The sequence below is a fragment of the Myxine glutinosa genome, chromosome 7 (assembly GCF_964187855.1).
Source record: "Myxine glutinosa chromosome 7, kmMyxGlut1.1, whole genome shotgun sequence".
Lineage (NCBI taxonomy): Eukaryota > Metazoa > Chordata > Myxini > Myxiniformes > Myxinidae > Myxine > Myxine glutinosa.
The window spans coordinates 179211736-179228282 of record NC_136267.1 but is presented as its reverse complement, the minus strand read 5'-3'; the positions used below and the strand labels follow the sequence as shown (position 1 = coordinate 179228282).

Here is a 16547-nt window from a genome sequence, read left to right as displayed (position 1 = left end):
TGCATCTCTTTTTGGTTGCTCTGTTGTTTTCTTCTTTTTCCTCCCACAAATTGTTTGGTCTGAAGGCTTGTTCATTACAATTGGTTTTTAAAGCGAATTCAACAGAATAACCAAAAATACCCGTCTTCCTTATTTTTGATTACCTCCCAAGTTAAACTTTTAAATTGATCCATTGGTGCACTCTTTGCTGAACAGAACTTTTTTTCCCTCTTCTCACCTAACCTAAATAATAAAGCAACACATAATAATGTTCTTGATTGTGCATCATGTAAGAACCGTGTAAATATATATTCATTGTAATCGTGATGCGGACGATTGTGGGGGGGGAGGTGAGGGGAGGAGGGCGAGTATCCCACCCGAACGGTCAACAATTTAGTGATGATTGGGACGTCGTCCATGGGGAAAGGCCAGAAGATCTTTGCTTCGGTTTCCGATGGGCAGTGTTCCAATGTACGACCCAGTCGACCCTCTCGCCTACGGTTCATTTGCCAGTTCAAAAGGATGGGGGCCGAGCGAAGACCTTTGGTGGACAACCGGATTTTGTTTCCTCCTAATGAGGTTGTTTGTGTTCCTCTCGGGAGAGAAAGATTTGATGTAGTATCTATATGCATATTTGAGCCGTGTGTGTGTATGTGTGTTTTCTTATTTGTTTTGATTTAAGAGGGGGACTTTGAAGGACTTTACGAGAAGGAAACAAAAAGGGGAATTAAAAAATCCAAAGCTCCAACTTTTGGTCCCACAGCTGACCCGGCATTTCTTAAGTAATATACTGTTGCATTTCTAGGGATTAAAATCCTCTGTGGAAACGGATAGCCGAACGAGCTTTAACTCCAAGACATTCAATCCAATGGCAGACCTTTATACGCGCGAGGAGCATAGTTGAGGGTAGCGTGGCTTACCTTCATTGGTCCGACTGGACGTCTTCGAACCTGCGATAATCAACTCAACCGACACGGATTTCAAATGTACAAATAAAAATGTTTAATGAGAATAAACGCCAGCAAACAAGAAAATTCACGATAAAATATTGCTAAATGACGGACCCTCCATACGGACTCGAATATAGACAAGGGGAAAAATAACTGAAAGTAACAAAATGCCATGTGCGTGTACTTAGCTCTGGTCCCCTTGTTTGTCCCGGATTGTCACAGGCCCTCCATCCTTGCACGGGAAAACACAGGCCTCTGTGCACAGTTCGCTCCTCTAGCTGCCGAGCACGAAGCGAGCAGGCCGTGCCAGTCTACTTGCCGTCTGCTCCACACAGCACCCAGACGACGCATCGACGTCTCTCCGGTTCACCCAGCATGGCCCTCAGCCATAACGAAGCTACGGCCAAGCGCACCAGAGTCCACGAGCCGCGACCACCCCTCCTCACGATTGTCGAGACCTCCAATGTCCCTAGCGTTAGAGCGCTATAAAATCTGACTGTTCCCTTTGAATGTCCCTGGTGCAAGAGAAAGTATATATCGACCATCCACTATGGAGGCCAGCCCGGAGAGAGAGAGAAAATGTCGGGACACGACTGTTTGCCACCACAACCAGGACCCAAAGAGAAGAGAGAGCAGAGAGAATGTCGGGACTGCTAGTAATGACTGTACCCATGCAGGAAGAACAAAATGTCGGGACTCAGTCTTTCTGTCTTCAAGGCTCTGACGTCATCCGACGCCGCCCGTGCCTGCTCCAACCAGCGGTCACCACCACATCACTCTATGGTACCCTAACCAATCGTTCTTCGGGGCGTGGCCTCATCGCCACTTCCGGTCTTTGTGATCACCAGGTCGGTGGTATCGGCGGTAGTGGAATAATGTCCTGTTCCGGTTACTTTTATTTGGTGTTTATTTGCATGCCAATTGTCTGGCTATATGTGTGGTGCATTGTCATAAGGAACATAAAATGGAAATAACAGAGGCGATCACATACAAGGGATTAATTACCCATAATCCCTAACTAATTGACATAATCCCACCCCTCGTCATGGGAACAAAGATACACTCTTACATGACATACGGTCTAACGGATCGCTACTTATGGTACATGGGGTTTCTTCTTCTTCATCGCGACATTCAGAGCATGGTAATCTATACACTGCCATCTGGACTAAGGTATTTCATGGCCTACCCCCCACAAACGTAACAATACCTTAGAAGTCACAAATCATCATCCGTGCTTTACAAATTATGGACACCTTCCCCCCCATTCCAACAAATCTAACAATATTATCCAAACATCATATTTATCATATCATGAACAACCTTTGTCAATACACTGCTGAATGGAGCATTTGTATGTGACGTCACCACACGTGTGATCCACCATATTGGATTACTCACAAAAAGAGAAAGTACTTGTGAACGGCCTCATTGTTTTTACATTTGTTAAAATGGTCATTTTTTGTCCCACATTTTGTGTGACGAAACAGACGAGATAATTGTCGTAAGAAGATCAGACATTGCACCAAGAAACTATCCCTATACTCGTGTCTGTTCATTGCAATTTGTGAATAGTAAGTGGTCAGATGTTTAATGAGGTGGAAAACCAAATACTGCATTGGAGTCATCAGAAGGAACCCCAAAAAAAGTAAAGAGCAGAGATGGAGTCTTCAGGAGGAACCTGGAGAGGATTCGGGTTTCAGCTGCTACTCCCCTACCCTCAACCCATCCAGGTGCAGCAAAGTGAACCTTCCAGAAAAAATTCTGCAAGAATTCACTTCTCCTAGGGCAGACAGACAGACAAAGAAAGAGAGAAATAAAGAAGAGGCAAGAATTAGAATGAATAAAGGGAAATATGAAAAAGTAGAAAGAAATGTGAAAGGAACAAAGATGTCATGAATTTACATTTGTGGTGAAAATTGCAATATGTTCCTATGACACGACTAGGATGTACATTCCACTTCCGTTTTTGTGGAATCTGATTCACACTGTTCATAAATATGACTCCACACTCCCATCCTATACATCCTCCCCCCCAGAGAGTCCCAATGTATTAGGAGTAGCGACAGTTCGTAATTTGACGCCATTTTGTTTCCATCGAGCGCGGCACACTGAACCTGTGCCCATTGTGCGTAGAGCGTAACGTGTTCGTTTTCTAATCGAGCTGTCTTTCTCTGTACCCAAAAGGGAGATTATATTATTCATTCTTTATGTTCGTTCTTCCAGTGCATCAGAACAAGCATACAATGAGACAGGATTGATTTAACCTTAAAACATGTCACAGAAACGGCGGCAATATGAAGTAAAGGTTCATACTGATTGCCGAATTTGTGGGTAGAAGAAGCACACAGCGAGTGACAAAATGAAGAAACCTGAAAGAAGTGGAAGAAGGACAGAGAGAGAAATGGAGGGAGAGTAGAGAATTAGAAAAGATAACAATTATGATTGAAAAAAAAAGAGAAAGAGTTTTAGAATATTGATTTCATTGATCGATTGTGTGCCCTGAATGAAGGCAGATTGATGAATAACATGGCAAAAACATTGATGAATAACATGGCAAAAACATTGATGAATAACCCGAGTATCTGTTAGAGATGATTGACTTGGACTAGACAGCATAGAGATGAGTGTGCGTCCCTCTAGTCCAGGCCACCCTGCCAGGCCCTTGGGAAGATATGGATAGGGAACGATTTTCTTGCTATCAAACGGAACGGGAAAGAATGAATAAAAAAGAGCTGTGTTAAAATGCAAATGAGCCAAAAGTGAAGGGCATTCTTTCCAACTCTTAATTTATAGTCCAGTTGAGTTCATCACATACTGAACCCTCCGGCGTCCGTCGTCTGTCGTCGTCGTCGTCTGTCGTCCGTTAACTTTTCGACGTTAACACTCCAGCGTCCACGAATATCAACCGATTCTGATCAAACTTGACATGCAGCATCCTTACCCCAAGGACCAGGTTGGTGTTACATTTCAGCCCGATCCGTTGAAAAATGGCGGACTTAGGCGACCATTTTGTTTTTGGTCATGAAAACGACGTTAACACTCTAGCGTCCACAAATATTAACAGATTTTGATCAAACTTAGAATGTTTAACCCTTACCATACAAGGTAGGTTGCTATTGTATTCCAGCCCGATCCGTCACAAAATGGCCGCCATAGGCTGCCATATTGTTTTCAGCTCCAAAACGACGTTAAGACCTGAAGAGTTAAAAACTTTTAAAAGTTTACAGACAACTGACCTACTTTAAAGTTGTCCAGTCAGTTCAGTTGAGTTCTGCTTCCCTGGAAGCTCTAGTTTAATATAATTACAGTCCTTCGCATGTGATGAAAACATGTTTGTGCATGTTTTCCTTAACAAGTGCTGAAATCCTTCACATGTGCTGAAAACATGTGTTCAGTGCATGCACTGCTTCACATGTGCTGAAAAACATGTATGTGCATGCAATCGGTCACATGTACTGAAAACGTGAATGTGCATGCGATGCTTTACATGTGCTGCTGAAAACGTGTATGTGCATGCAATCGTTCACATGCTGAAAACATGTGTACAGTGCATGCACTGCTTCACATGTGGTGAAAACATGTATGTGCATGTGATGCTTCACATGTTCTGCTGAAAACGTGTATGTGCATGCAATCGTTCACATGCTGAAAACATGTGTACAGTGCATGCACTGCTTCACATGTGGTGAAAACATGTATGTGCATGTGATGCTTCACATGTTCTGATGAACACATGTATGTGCATGCAATCGTTCACATGCTGAAACCATGTATGTGCATGCAATCGTTCACATGCTGAAAACATGTATGTGCATGCAATCGTTCACGTGCTGAAAACATGTGTGTGCATGTAATCCTTCACATGTGCTGAAAACATGTATGTGCATGTAATCCTTCACATGTGCTGAAAACATGTTTGTGCATGTAATCCTTTGCATGTGCTGAAAACATGTTTGTGCATGTAATCCTTTGCATGTGCTGAAAACATGTGTGTGCATGTAATCCTTCACATGTGCTGAAAACATGTATGTGCATGCAACCATTCATGTGCTGAAAACATGTATGTGCATGCAACCATTCATGTGCTGAAAACATGTATGTGCATGTAATCCTTCACATGTGCTGAAAACGTGTATGTGCATGTAATCCTTCACATGTGCTGAAAACATGTATGTGCATGTAATCCTTCGTGTGTGCTGAAAACATGTATGTGCATGTAATCCTTTACATGTGCTGAAAACGTGCAAATGTATGCAATCCTTCACATGTGCTGAAAACGTGCATATGTATGCAATCCTTTACATGTGCTGAAAACATGGTTGTGCATGTAATCCTTTGCATGTGCTTAAAACATGTTTGTGCATGTAATCCTTCACATGTGCTGAAAACATGTTTGTGCATGTAATCCTTCACATGTGCTGAAAACATGTGTGTGCATGTAATCCTTCACATGTGCTGAAAACGGGCATATGTATGCAATCCTTCGCATGTGCTGAAAACGTGCATATGGATGCAATCCTTCACATGTGCTGAAAACGTGCATAATGTATGCAATCCTTCACATGTGCTGAAAACATGTGTGTGCATGTAATCCTTCACATGTGCTGAAAACATGTGTGTGCATGTAATCCTTCACATGTGCTGAAAACGGGCATATGTATGCAATCCTTCGCATGTGCTGAAAACGTGCATATGGATGCAATCCTTCACATGTGCTGAAAACGTGCATATGTATGCAATCCTTCACATGTGCTGAAAACGTGCATATGTATGCAATCCTTCACATGTGCTGAAAACGTGCATAATGTATGCAATCCTTCACATGTGCTGAAAACATGTGTGTGCATGTAATCCTTCACATGTGCTGAAAACGGGCATATGTATGCAATCCTTCGCATGTGCTGAAAACGTGCATATGGATGCAATCCTTCACATGTGCTGAAAACGTGCATATGTATGCAATCCTTCACATGTGCTGAAAACGTGCATATGTATGCAATCCTTCACATGTGCTGAAAACGTGCATATGTATGCAATCCTTCACATGTACTGAAAACATGTTTGTGCATGTTATCCTTCGCATGTGCTGAAAATAGATGTCGTCTCACACGTTTTTTTACTTTCCCAATTTTTTCCCTTCTGGCATCTGCAGGGAATCTATACATTTTGAAACTCTTCTCTGATCGATTGGTGCACCAATGGCGCAGCAAAAAATAATGAGCTATTGTGTGCTCTTCCGATGAGCTATTGATGTCAACAAAATGGCGCCCATGACCAACGTGACTATAAATGTTTGGGACGCGTCATGTTTCCGTTTGTTGTATACAGGGACTCTAAACCCCCAACCTGCCCCTCCAAGTACTCCCCATCCCATCCCCATTGGTGTCCAACTCCCTGGGTATTCACCTCATGTCTGAAAACACTGAACTGCGATCAGAGACTAAATTCCATGACAGTGAATTTCACTATTTACCGGAAAGTTTGACGAATATCTTGCTAATAGCATTATTGGCTGGAAGCATCGTATCAGTATCTTACTATTCTTCCAATCCCCAATCTCTATCCACACATAATGTTCATGAATTTGCTCATTCATATGACGCCTTTCTCTCGATACAATACGCTGTCTTCCACCCAGATTGCCACACCTATCCTTTCCTCTGTCCCATCACGCCGATAAATCCTGCAGTCTTGAATTCCAGTTGTCCAGTTTATTTGTTCACCAGGAATGTCTCGCAGTGACCACATGGTGTCCCAAGGCCATCCATCTTACCTTTCAGCTCTTCCACCTTCCCATTCAAGCTCCTGGCATCCAACAACACCTTCGACCTTTCCCCTCCATTAACCACCTCCTACTGCCCCAACCCTCCAACCACATTCTCAGTCTGTAGTCTAAAAGAAGTCCTAATTTATTTCTCAAGAATCACTGTGATTATGATGGTGATGAAGTACAATACCTAAGGTGTGTGAATGTAGGTTTAGGTGCAGGTGTAGATGGTTCAGAGGTGCCACCCTTACCTTCAAGCTGTCTTGGCTCATTCGGGTTTGATTCCCGACCAGACTACAAACTTCCTGATTGGTGTCTCACGTGCAGTGTGTTGCATCACATGTCTTGCCCACCATCGGATGGACCTTTAGCTCTGTGTCCGATCCGGTCTTCTAGCATTATTTGTTTAGTCGGTGTCTTTCTTGACGAGTTGGCGAAAGAAGATAGAACTCTTGGGCTGGATAAACATCAGAGAGTATTGAAAGAGATGGCAGAGCAGATAAGCATGATGTTAACATGTATAAACATCATGCTTATCAGCTCTGCCAACATGAGTCTGTGACATTAATGTATTATATGTCTACCTTTGCTCGTACGACGTCATAGCCATTCTTCACCAAAGCAGCCACATCACTTATCCAGCCAGAGGTCAACTGGTTGGCGGCATCCAAACTTTTCCATTCCTTCACGTCTTCCAGGGAGTACAAACGTTCAGTAAATATGGGATACTTCACTATATCTGGATATATATGGTTCGAAAGTTCATCTCCCTTCTCGACCTTGCTGTATTCGGCAATTCATTCGGGTCTGTGTTGCCTATAAACGTGTATTGTTGTAATATTGCTGCAGAGATAAAGTATCTAATGTTATCAACAACCCCAAGCTTCGGGACGACCTTCGACCCCGATTTTTGCCCGAGAGGGCATTAGGAGCACAATGACTCCACCCATCGTGAGCAGACATTCCTTTCTTCTTTTCGTTTTTGGGACTCGAATGTGGTGGTGGAACACAAATTGCCGATGTCAGTAAACAACCTCCATGAAGGATTCCTACACAACTACCTGTCTTTGGTAAGCCTAATCTTACTTTATTACTATTATTTTTTTGTGTACAAGATCGAGGCTCGTGAAAGAGCTAACATTAATCACAAAAAAAATAATCAAACAGACACATAAAACATATAATAAGGGTAGCGGTAGACTAGATGGGGAGAGAAGGGGAAGCACACAAACACAACATTTGAGAGCAGGGACATCGGGAGATCTGTGGGAGGGAGAGGGCTAATATTTCCTTAATTTCCTGTTGGGTTTGTGTTCGTATCCACGAGAAGGTAATAATTTATTGATTGATGATAAGCCCATCCACCCACACATCAACAACAGCAGCAATGTGTGTGTGTGTACATTTTGTGTGTCGCAAGCACCTGCCAAACCATCCGTCCCACCTGTAGTTTTTCAGACTTTTTCCCCATACCCTTCAACATATTAAACTAAAACGTGTTGCATGTCTTTATCATGATAAGTTGCAGAACAAGTTCGAGTTTCAGAGCGTTTCATCAAATTATCAATGAGTTATACCCTTTTTGGACTTCAAAAATATCACATCAGTTGGGACAATGGGACAATGGGACATGTATGCAAAGCAATTGTCGCTCTTGTTATTAATAACAATCCCTTATTATGAGAATGTGCAGAAGAATAATTAATTAGTAATTATGTCAAAATGTCAATTAATAACAATCCCTTATTATGAGAATGTGCAGAAGAATAATTAGTAATTATGTCAAAATGTCAAAGCGCAGAGGCCGAATGGCCTTCTCCGATGCCAAAGTTTCTTGTTATTTCTTGGTAAGTCTGTTTAATTTTCACAGCTTAATTTCTAGGTCTCAGAAGGTCCTTCTTCAAGTCTAATTCTTAATATAGACTTCATATAGAAGTGTTTTAATATAGACTATTTTACATGCAAATGCGACATTATTATTTGCCTTGATAAAACACCTTTAGAGGCCATTTTTCCCCGCAAAGCGGGGGTTGGCCTTTTTCGGGAACCGTGGTTGTTGTTGTTTTTCGGTCCCCTTTTTGAAGCAATGTTTTACAGCCGGATGCCCTTCCTGACGCCAACCCTTTTTGCCGCCTTTAACGACAAACAGGGAATTACCAGTGAACTGGTACTCAATTAGCCGACCTCGGAAGGATGACAGGCTGAGTCAACCCCCCTGGCGTTAATTCAGCGATCGACCGGGATTGCGAACCCAGGATCCTAGGATCCTAAGCCGGCACCCTAGCCGCTAGCACAACACCAGGTATATTTGCCTTGATGATAGGAACAATATTATTTTGTTTGAAGCCGTTTCAAATAATCACGTGTGCTTGGATTGTTTAAAACCAGTGAAGAATTTGTCCTTTGAAATGTGGCTAATTCCCCCAGAATTGATGTACTTTTGTTTGACTTGTACTACCCGCTCCCATCTGGAGCAGCACTATACCATACATGTTTACCAAGAGAGAGTTTGTGTTTTACACCCATTTTGAACCACTGGGACTATTAATTTGTTTACCGCCTAAAACAAGCCCGTGCACACCCCGAGTACAACCACTGGTTTTTAACTTATTCCGGCCAGCGCTTCAGAAGTGCATATTAATCAAACAAAGATGCAAACAAACAAAAACTCTTCTCAAATTATAGTGGGATTACCAATTTTTATTATTTATTTTTGTATACAAGATCGAGGCTCGTGAAAGAGCTAACATTTATCACACAAAAAAAATCAAACAGACACGCAAAACATATAATAAGGGGAGCGGCAGACAAGATGGGGAGAGAAGGGGAAGCACAAACACAACATTTGAGAGCAGGGACATCGGGAGATCTGTGGGAGGGAGAGGGCTTGGGGGGAATTGCTTGGGGAGAGGGCTTGGAATTCCGATTATTTATTAGAACTTTTGGATCAAATCATTGACTCTTCTTTTTTCGTGCGTCTCCTCCAGGTCCTCTAACCATCCAATCACTTGTGTGCTTGGTGTATCGTATTTTCCAATTTGTTCTACTTCATTTACTGTTTCCTATTGTTATAGGCGCCATGGCCTTATTCCAGTTCATCATTTTGTTCATTCTATAATTTGATTCTTTTGTTCATAATGCATGTAATATTTTACTTTTCACTATTCTGAGATCACCTGTAATTGTGTTTATCAAGCGAATTTTTACATACGGAATGTTCACAATTAAAACTAGAACGGCTCTCGATAGAGCGCATACATCGGCCAGACTGACCAGTTTACGTTTTGTATCCCACTGATAGGCCGGATATGAACCAAAATGTATTTGTCTTGTTCTTGTCACTTAACCAACTTATCCACCTTGTTTTGTCAAAATCCATCCACATCGTTTTGAGATATCTTGTTCACAGACAGACAGAAAAACAGACAGCGATGAAAACAACCTAAGCTTCACCTTTGGTAGTGGAGGTAACTAGAGATTTCTTAAAACACCTTGCCCCATGCAGTCTAGAGAGAAAGGACATGGGAAGGGTCTTTTCAACTCTTGCTTTGCGTTTATGAGCATGATCTCTATTAACTTTGTTTGTGAAATTTGTATAACAACCATGATGGCAACCATATGAAGCTGATGGGTCAAGAGGAACAGTCCAGAGCTGAACCTTCTGCAACTTACTTGGTCAACCAACAAGGCAAACTTGAAGACCAATAAGCTGTCCAAAGAAGTCAGACATAAAGTGGTGGAGAAACACCATTCAGGAGTGGGTTAGAAGATTTCAGTCACTCATTATCCCTTTGAGTGGCTTGGTTTTTGGTGGTTTAAAAAAAAGGTGGTTTTTAGGTGGTTTTTATTATCCCTTTGAGTATGGTGATATCCATCATTAAGAAGTGGAAGATGTATCATAAGTCTCAGACCAGGTCACTCTGGACATGCTGCTTTTGCTGTCTCAACAATGGATGGCGTTCCTCAATGCCAAACAGGAAATCAGAGCTGTCTCCCTTGACATATCACGTGCCTTCGATACGGTCTGGCACCCAGCTTTGCTCACCAAACTCTCCTCCAATGGTTTCCATGGAATTATCCACGCTTGGCTTGTGGACTTCCTCTCTGGTCATAGTCAACGTGTGGCCCTGAATGGATTTCTCTCATCTCCCCCTTCCTGCTCAGGCTGGAGTTCCCCAGGGAAGTGTTCTGGGCCCTGTGCTTTTTCTGGTCTTCATCAATGATCTCTCCGACTCTCTGGAAAATCGTCTCTATCTCTTTGCTGATGACTCCACTCTTTGCCGCTCCATTCCTCATCCCTCAGATCGGCAGTCTGCAGCCTCCTCACTCTCTCCAGACCCGGAAAAAATCAGAGACTGGTCAAACAAGCGGAACATGTCTACAATGACATTCTAGACGATTGTGTGCTTCCAACTTTGTGGCAACAGTTTGGGGAAGGCCCTTTCCTGTTTCAGCATGGCAATGCCCCCATGCACAAAGCAAAGTCCATACAAAAATGGTTTGTCGAAATCGGTGTGGAAGAACTTGACTGGCCTGCACAGAGCCCTGATCTCAACCCCGTCGAACACCTTTGGGATGAATTGAAACGCCGACAGCGCGCCAGGCCTAATCGCCAAACATCAGTGCCGACTTCACTAATTCTCTTGTGGCTGAATGGAAGCAAATCCCCACATAAATGTTCTAACATCTCGAGGAAAGCTTTTCCAGAAGAGTGAAGACTGTTCTAGCAGCAAAGGTGGGATCAACTCCATATTGATGCCCATGATTTTGGAATGAGATGTGTGATGTTTGGGTGTCCACATACTTTTGGTCATGTAGTGTATAACTCTTTGTGCATGTTCTCTCTCTCTTGTTGTTTCTGGACTTTTGCTCCACACCTCCTTCCGTTCTAATATCTTCACGATATTGATCATACTCCTCTATGTTATCAAATATAATTTTGAATATGTCATTGTCTTTTATATCACCAAGTTATTTTGATTTCTCTTTGTACATTGTATCGTGCATATCCAGACTCTCTTCCATGTGTCGCATTCCAAGTTCCTCTTGATCATTGTCTCCAATTAACCTGTTATCGATTTGCCGAGCCTCTTTCATTTGCTCTTCATATGAGGTATCGATCTTGATTCTACGGCTGCTAATTAATCCACAGATGCTGATTTGTTGAGATCTAAGAGATCATTGACGATCTGTTCTGGTGTTTCCGTAAACGGACGTTTATGCCATTAACTATTATGTAACGTCCTCTTCTTACCTGCGAATTTCGCCAAGTGTTACAAACGGAGGCAGTTATACTTCCGCTGTGATGTTGTATATATTTATTAATTATTTAAATTAATGCATTTGGGTGTAGGCCTACAGTTCTTAATTCCTTGATGCATAAAGTTCGTTCCGCTTATGTAGGCCTATTTACCTGTATCTTGCATCCCATCCTTTATCCGACCATTACCTTTAATTTTCAACGACCTGAACACTGAAGTTTTTGATTTTACGGCATCTTTAAGTGAAATGATGATTGTGTTGTGGAATGCAGACAACCATTAGCTCTGTTTGGGTTTGTTGTGCTGCTCTTGTGTGCATTCATTCTTCTGTTCCACCTCTGTGCTGTTTTCCTAACATATTTCATCGCACATTTGCCACAAGGTAATAAGCAAACTGTTTGAGGTTTTACGTGTGATTATCTGTAAAGTTTCTTATTTTAAGATATATCAGCTACTGTACAATTAATTGTATTGTGAGTGGTTAGAATAGGACAATATTTACCTGTAAGTTCCACATTTACACACCTGAGATTTGCTTAAATGCTCCCCATTGGCTACCTCAGAATGGCCCCAGCCAGGTTATCTGACTTTTTTGAGGAACGCAAGTCTTCTGAGGCTGGATAGTTCTCAGGGAGGATAGTTTACCTGGGGACTGTTCTTGCTTCACCTTTCATTTCCTTTAGAAACATCATTTTCATCAGTTTTAAATATTTTATAAGAAACAGTATAGCGTGTTTACCATGAAAACAGAAGGACAAAAAAAACCCCACAGACAAATGGACAGACACACACAGACAGGTGCACACAGACAGACACACACACAGACACACACACAGACACACAGACAGGTGCACACAGACAGACACAGACAGACAGACAGACAGACAGACACACACAGACAGACACACACAGACAGACACACACAGACAGATACACACACACACACAGAAACATGCAGACAGACACAGAGACAGACAGACAGAGACAGACACACACAGACAGACACACACAGACAGATACACACACACACATGCAGACAGACACGCAGACAGACATGCAGACAGACACACAGACAGACACACACAGACAGACACACACAGACAGACACACGCACACACATGCACACACATACACACACACACACATAGACACATGCACACACACACACACACACACACATAGACACACACACACACACACACACACACACACACACACAGACGCACATGCACACACACAGACACACACACACACATTTACACACACATACACAGACACACACACACACACACACACACACACACACACACACATGCACACACACACGCACACACATACACAGACACACACACACACACACACACACACACACACACACACACACACACACACACACGCACACACACACACCATCATTTGTGGTGCGAGCCCGCCAGTGCCCAATATTATCGAAATGTAACGCCCCAGCTCAGCATCTCGTTTACAAAAACTCTTAGTCGGTGATTCTGTTGTGGAATTGGGGGACGGGGATGGATGGATGGATGAAAGGGTGATGCTGGTTCATGATCAACCTGGGAATGATGTCAGCGACGCCCCTCTTCTTCCATTGGTTTCCATGGTTAAACATTGATTTATTTTCTGCAGATAATGATCCAAATGTAATGTTTGTTTTCTTCACCATGAACATACCGTTGCTCCCATAATCGTCATGTCTCCGGAGATTCTTGCTCCGCTAAAAGGGATGAAAACACCTTTATCATTTGCACTATTTTTGGGAAGCACACTTAGCACACGTGCTCCACCCACAATAAGCACAGCACATTTAGCAGGACGACCTTCCTGTTATTGTGAGAAATATTTCATCGGACAAAGGCAAAACATGAAATCCACATGCAATGCATAACTTTTATCATCAGATGTTGCATTTATTGAATGTTGAAATACTGCGCTGTGCTTCTATTTTCGTAGCTTTGGGGGGTTTTGTTCAGGTCTTTGGTATAACTTGATTTGTTTTTGAAACCACGTGTGCGTGCATCCCGAAACAAGCTACAAATCCACATTGCACACGCCATCGTTCCTCGACGTTGTTCCCTTGATGTGTGTGCCAGGACCCGTGGCACTTTTGGCTTGGATTTTACTTGTGGCCGCGTAACTCGAGGAGATGGGGAATGGCACACGTGTCACCATGCCTACAGTGTGTAAACTGCAATCGTTTTTCCTCCGTGTTTGTGAAAACCTCTTCCACATACATCTAATTTCACTTTTACAAGGCAAAGGTGTCACGTGACGTTTGGTTGAGCTTGAACGAATGCATCATTCAGGATACAGGGCAATTAATTGGGTGGTCCTGTTGCTCAGATGAAACTGAATGTTGAGAACAATTGTTGATTTATTCGTTATTAGTCTCCTACCGGTGTACACCGGAGGGGACTATAGGTTTGCACTCCGTCCCTCCGTCTGTCAGTCCGTCAGTCCGTCACGCAAAGAACAGTTTTCCGGAATGTTTTTCTAAACGCTTAATGCTAATGATTTCAAACTTGGCACATGGTTTCCTCATGATAAGTTACAGATCGAGTTCCAACTTCACGACGTTTCGATCATTTTTGACAAAGTTATGGCACTTTGAACTTTGGGAATTTCCCCAACAGTTTTCCGGACGACAGACTGCCGGTAGGGGACATGTATTGCAGCGCAATACTCAGAATGCTTGTTCCTCTGAACTGTGTCTGGTCCTGGTTTCAATACCCGATTAAAATGGAACCCGTTGAAACTGTTATTGAGGCAGCATGTATTGGTTATTTTATTGTGATTTTATTGTTTCAACTTCTTCCGTTCAGCGGTTCAGGAGTACATATAAACCAAGCAAACAACACGCAGGAGGATGTCCATGGTTTTTCGTGCAGATAAATCAACTCTGTATGTTTTATTATGACTTGTAATACTCCCTCGCACTGGGATCGCCCACTATATGATAAAAATTTACAATGAGAATTTGCATCCGCCTCCTCCAACTTAACCCCGGGGGTTTTAAATCTTCTCTTTTATGTTTTTAACCCCCTAAAGCCACCCGTTCGTACCCCAAATCCAAACACCAATTCTCAACTCTCTCCGTCTCGTGGTTTCGGAATGCAAATAAGTCAAAGAAACATTATTTTGCTCAGCAGTACTCTTTGGTGCCCAGTGCATTGAATCTGCTTCTAAACGTTGTAACATTCTCAGAATAAACGTCGATTTTTGTTACATTCTCAGAATACTGTTCTTGTTTTATTGCAGCTTACACGTGAAAGAGACGCTTCAGTAGCTCGGTTTAAGAATGAAATATAACGAACCAGAACGGCACTCTTCGACGTCGCGATGTTCACCGGTGTGCCCTCCACCCACATTATTACATCATTATACATATTTGTACCGAGTTTGAATTGAATCCCTTCAGCTCTTCTCAAGTATCACATTTTTCCAACATGATCTCTGACCTTTGACCTTTGATGCCGAAATCCAATCGGTTCATCTTTGCCTCCGTCATAACCGAGTTTGGTCAAACTTGTACCAAGTCAGTGTACTTGTACCAAGTTTGGTCAAACTCCCATCACTGTGTCCAGGTTAGCACAGTAACTGAATCTCTACCAAACGGGACTTCAGAACTTTGACCATTTGACCCCATAATCGAATCCGTTCATCTTTACATCATCATACATACTTGTACCAAGTTTGACTTGGTTCCCTTTAGGAGTTCTTGTTATCGTGGTTACAAAAACCTATTGCAGACTCTAACCTTTGACCTCTTGACCCCAAAATTAAATCAGTTCATCTTTGCAATACAATACATACTTGTACCAACGTTGGTCAAAATCCCATCAAGGGTTCACATGTTAGCCTCCCATCCAAAACCCTCTCCAGCATCCTCATGACGAGACAAAGGAGTGTACTGCCCTGTACTTGTTCCATGTACGTCCCTGGACACAGGGATCGGCACAATTAACACAGGACACAGGAAGCACCCCTTCCATATCGGCACAATTACCCTGCCCTCCACTCCTCTGGAATTGACCCATCTCTCATACATACATTCAACAACCTCTTCGTCCACCTGACTCCGACCTCTTCCGTGACCTCCACCAACCCCCCTTTCCCCTCCACATAACTCGGTAGCTGCAGCAAGCCGTTGCTTCCTTCCCGGTTCAACAGCTCTTTGAAATGTCCTTCCCACCATCTTTGTCACAAGCCTCCCGTCTCCATTCTTAATCACTGCCCCTCCCTTCATGTCCTTGCTATCCTCGTTCCTGTCACGAGGCAATTTATAGATCATCTTCCTTCCACCATCCTCTTCCGACTTGTTGTACACCTCTTCCATGTCATTCCTCACCTTATCCACAGCTCTCCTTGCTGCTTTCTTCTCCTGTCCATACAGGTGCAGCAACCCCACATCTGGCTGCCTCCCTCTATCCTTGATCTCTTCTATCCTCTTCCAAGCCTCCTTCTTTTTACCAACTGCCGTCGCTATTTACTCCGTCCACCATACCTGGTTTATATCCCTCAATAATGTACCTTTTCCTGACGTCATTCCTTCCACAAAACACTTCTGTAATT

At 42.8% G+C, this 16547-nt stretch overlaps 1 protein-coding gene across 2 annotated transcripts in view; it reads left to right on the top strand.

Moving 5' to 3' along the window:
• Positions 1-16547, top strand: part of LOC137431869 (TGF-beta receptor type-1-like) — a 308951-nt gene that overhangs the window by 70439 nt on the left and 221965 nt on the right. The window contains exon 1 of one of the 2 annotated variants that reach the window (XM_068123661.2): positions 7691-7769. The exons of the other annotated variant lie outside the window; for it this stretch is intronic. The gene's annotated coding sequence lies outside the window, so the exon portion shown is untranslated. Of the gene's footprint in view, positions 1-7690; positions 7770-16547 lie in introns of those variants that run through there. 2 annotated transcript variants of the gene reach the window in all.